Source organism: Pongo abelii, chromosome 7 (assembly GCF_028885655.2).
Source record: "Pongo abelii isolate AG06213 chromosome 7, NHGRI_mPonAbe1-v2.0_pri, whole genome shotgun sequence".
In the NCBI taxonomy this organism is placed as follows: Eukaryota; Metazoa; Chordata; class Mammalia; order Primates; family Hominidae; genus Pongo; species Pongo abelii.
Genome location: NC_071992.2, coordinates 73,774,493 through 73,779,285, shown reverse-complemented (window position 1 = coordinate 73,779,285; position 4,793 = coordinate 73,774,493).

Sequence of the window (4,793 nt, the reverse complement as noted above, 5' to 3'; positions counted from 1 at the left end):
GACCCGGCATTTGCATTTTTAGAGCTACCTCAAACTATTTTGATGTCAGTGTCCATAGAATAGTTAATAAATGGATGGCAAGTGGATCTTGCCTTCAACTTTAAGTCTCCGAGACTTTTTGTTGTCAATGGCCAGGTTTAATACCAACTTGAGGATTTAGCTTCTGATCATGAAAAGACACCCAGCTAATAAAGCCCTAGGTTATCTGATTAAAGGTATTCAACAGTTTGTTTGACTTACAAAAAAAGGTCTCCAGAGGCAGATTGGTCAGAATCAGTTCAGGGCTCCACAGTGCTATCTTTCTCATCACCCTAAATGTGTAGACAATCATTGTCATCTTTGTTGTCTCATATAGTATTCTAGGACAGAAGAAGCAGGAAGAGCAAAGAGGAAAAATCAAAAGAAGCAATGCCTGTCAAGATCCACAAACTTTCCCAGAAATCTCCAACAGACTTCTACATATGTTTCATTGACCACAAATATCTCACATGGTCATCCCTAGCTGCTCATGGCCGTTTGAATAAAACCAAGGATCTATTGACAAAGACTGGGAGAGTAGATATTTGCAATATTAGCAGTGTCTACCACACCAACTTCCAGTCATTCAACTAAGGTCTTTTCTACCATACCACCACTGGCTTTGCTCTTGAAAATTATCTTCAACGATCCCTAATTGCCAATTTCATATGAATTGTATTCTGTATTATCTTCCTAGGTTTCTCTGCTACTTTTGACCATACTAAAACCCTCCCCAAAACCTCTCTCTGAAGTCTTACCTCTTCTAAATACTAAACCATACTTCCACTGACCACAGACAGACAACTCTTATTCTGTGCCTAATAAATAATTGACATTAAAAGAGTTGTCTAAACCAAATTTATAACCTTCCAGTAAAGACTTGTTCCTCTTCCCAAATTCCCTTTCTTGGAGAATGGTATGCTGACCTACTTAGCCTTCCAAGTTAGGATTCTTCATGTCCTCCACCCTTCCCTCCTTTCATCCCACACACAGATAGGATCCTTGTGTTTAATGATGCTAAATCCTCATTAGTTATCAAATTTTCTGAATTACTTTTCATCCATTTCTCCCAAACAAAATTAGTTCCATTTCTCTACATTCTCCCCTGGAACATCACAACAGTGACCTAAGTTGTCACAGTTTACAGACAGATGTTAGTCTTTTCTTAAAAACGCAGATTAAATATAATAATGCCTTCATTTTTAAAACTCTTGTGGCTCCTCCATTGCTTATGGATTAAAATTCAAACAGCTGAGCCTGGTGTATACAACCACGCAAAATCTGGCACCAGTTTACCTGACTAGCTACTGCTTCTCAATTTTCCTTCCAAGATTCTGAAATTTGGCAACCCAGTTCCTTGTCAATTCCAAACACATTAGACTATTAGGCTCCACACCTTGTGATTATTATTTCTGCTGCTTCTTTTGAAGACTTCTCATCTCACTAAATTTAACATTCCTTTTTTCAATATTTCCACAGTACTCCGTTTCACACTTGGAGGAAAAATTTTTAAAGTATTGTAAGTATTTACTTGTATGTTTATTTCCATTACTAGATTAAGAGGTATTTAGATCCTATTCAACTTTGTGATCCTGCCACACTTATAAGAACAGTGCCAGGTAAACATGTAGATAATAAATGTTGAATGAATAAATAGTGCGTTTTATTTTTCCAGACAAAATCTCACAGCAGATGGTCCCCTAGACCAAGAGATATAGAAAATCATCATCCTATGGATTACTTTCCCAAAAGTAATGAAGAGACCAAGTTCCTTTTACAATCACAACTGCTTTCTAAAGGGAATGGCCTTATTAAAAGAAAGTTTTGTTTGGTTTGGTTTGGTTTGGTTTTGTCCTGATGAATGTCCTAATGGAATCACATATGCAAAGATGAACCAGGAACTGAGTTTAGGTTGAGGGCTAGAAAGAGCTGAATTCCTCGGAAGAAAGGAAGGAAGGAAGGAAAGAAGGAAAGAAGGAAGGAAGGAAGGAAGGAAAGAAGGAAAGAAGGAAGGAAGGAAGGAAGAAAGAAAGGAAGGGAGGGAGGAGAGGAGAGGGATAATTTTGAGTTTCAGGAGATATTTTACATAAAAAGGAGGGAGGAAGAGAAATGAAAAAGGAAGAGATATGAACCAGCAAGTACCATGAGTCCAGGGGCTCTGGGAGTGATGAAGCAGCCATCAACTGCTTGGCTTTTAGGTGGCTTTTAGGTATACCACCCCCCCGGATAAGATCACACAGGTGTCAAGGAAAAACAAAAAGGAGTTCATTGCAGCATTAAGCGCAGGTACACTGGTCTTCATTTTACTAGGTATTTTTGTCTGTATAATTTAAATATTTCAAAATTTGAATTTTTCTCAATTTTAATCTCAAATACCAGATACTTAAAGACATTTAAGTTCAGGAATATTATGTGTGAAATAGTTTGAATTTTGAGATGAAGCATATTGTTGTCCTTCAGACCCTACCTACACTTCTGTTCTCCCATAATTTCATGAAATTCTCTACACACAAGGATTTATAAATGTAACTTTTTTTCTTTTCTCAGTTTTTGCTTTAGGTTCATGGGGTACATGTGCATGTTTGTTACATGAGTAAACTGCGTGTCACCAGAGTCTGGTGATTTTATCACCTAGGTAGTGAGCATAGTATCCAATAGGTAGTTTTTTGACCCTCAACCTCCTCCTCCCACCCTCCCCACTCAAGTAGGCCTCAGTGTCTATTGTTCCCATCTTTGTGCCCATGTGTACTCAATGTTTAGTTACCGCTTATAAGTGAGAACATGCAGTATCTGGGTTTCTTTCTTTCTTAAAGTTATTTCAATAGTTTAGGGGCACAAGTGATTTTTGGTTACATGGATGAATTGTACAGTGGTGAAGTTTGAAATTTTAGTGCACCTGTCACCAGAGTAGGGTACATTGTGCCCAATATGTACTTTTTTTAATCCCTCACTCCCTTTCCAGCCTTCCTGCTTCTCATTCTCCAGTGTTCATTATACCATTCCATATGCCTTTGTGTACCCACAGCTTAGCTCCCACTTATAAGTGAGAACACACAGTATTTGGGTTTTCATTCCTGAGTTACTTCACTTGGAATAGAGGCCCCCAGTTCCATCCAAATTGCTGAAAAAGATATTACTTTATTTTTTCAGGGCTGAGTAGTATTCCATGGTGTACATATTCCCTGTTTCCTTTGTTCAGTCATCGGTTGATGGGCACTTAGGTTGGTTCCACATCTTTGGTATTGTAAACTGTGCTGCAATAAACATACACATGCAGGTGCCTTTTTAATATAATGACTTCTTTTCCTTTGGATAGATTCACAGTAAGGGATAGAATTGTATATTTCCTTTTAGTTCTTTGAGAAATCTCCATACTATTTTCCATAGAGGTTGTATTAATTTACATTCCCACCTGCACTATATAAGTGTTTGCTTTTTTTTTTTTTTTACCACATCCATGCTAACATCTATTGTTTTTTGACTTTTTTAGTAATGGCCATTCTGGCTGGGGTAAGGTGGTATCTCATTGTGATTTTAATTTGCATTTCCCTGATGATTAGTGATGTTGAGGTTTTTTTTTTCATGTTTTTTGGCCATTTGTATATCTTCTTTTGAGAAATGTCTATTCATGTCATTTGCCCACTTTTTAGTGGGATTATTTGTTTTTATTTCTTGCTGATTTGTTTGAGTTCCTTGTAGATTCTGGATATCAGTCTTTTGTGAGATGCATAGCTTGCAAATATTTTCTCCACTCTGTGGGTTGTCTTTTTACTCTAAGGATTATTGCTTTTGCTTTGCAGAAGCTTTTTAGTTCAATGAGGTCCCATTTATTTATTTATTTTTGTTTTTGTTGCATTTGCTTTTGGGGTCTTAGTCATAAATCCTTTGCCTAGGCAATGTCCAGAAGAGTTTTCCTAGATTTCCTTCTAGAATTTTTATAGTTTCAGTTTTAATTCACCTTGAGTTGAATTTTATGTATGGTGAGAGACAGGAATCAGTTTTATTCTCTAAATGTAGTTATCCAGTTTTCCCAGCACCATTCGTTGAATAGGATGTCTTTCCCCAATTTATGTTTTTGTAGGCTTTGTTGAAGATCAGTTGGTTGTAAGTATTTGGCTTTATTTCCAGGTTCTCTATTCTGTTCCATTGGTCTGTGTATCCACTTTTATACCAGTATCATGCCGTTTTGGTTACTATAGCCTTGTAGTATAATTTGAAGTTGGTAATGTGACACCTTCAGGTTTGTTTTTTTTTGCTTAGGATTGCTTTAGCTATTTGGGCTCTTTTTTGGTTCCATATGAATTTTAGGATTTTTTTTTCTAATTCTGTGAAAAATGATGTTGATATTTTGATAGGAATTATATTGAATTAGTAGATTGCTTTGGGCAGTATGGTCATTTTCATGATGTTGATTCTTCCCATCCATGAGCATGGAATGTGTTTCCACTTGTTTGTGTCATCTATATGCATGTAATTTTTGTGGATATAACAGGAAAAAGCCAAGTTCCACATCTGGTCAGCATCATGGGAAACAGTGACAACCTGCATTTAGTGAAAAGTCAATTAAAAACCTACCGAAGTTCAGCAGATGTACGAGACTGAAATGAAAAGCCCATGAGGTATAAGCACCATTCCCTCACCCACTGCCCAAGAACCCACAGGAAACACGGAAAGCACTTTGGATTTCCATAGGACATGGGAAGGGGGCTTTGTGCAGATCCTACCAGGACTTTAGGAACAAGTAAGATTTCAGATGATACACACATATGCTATCA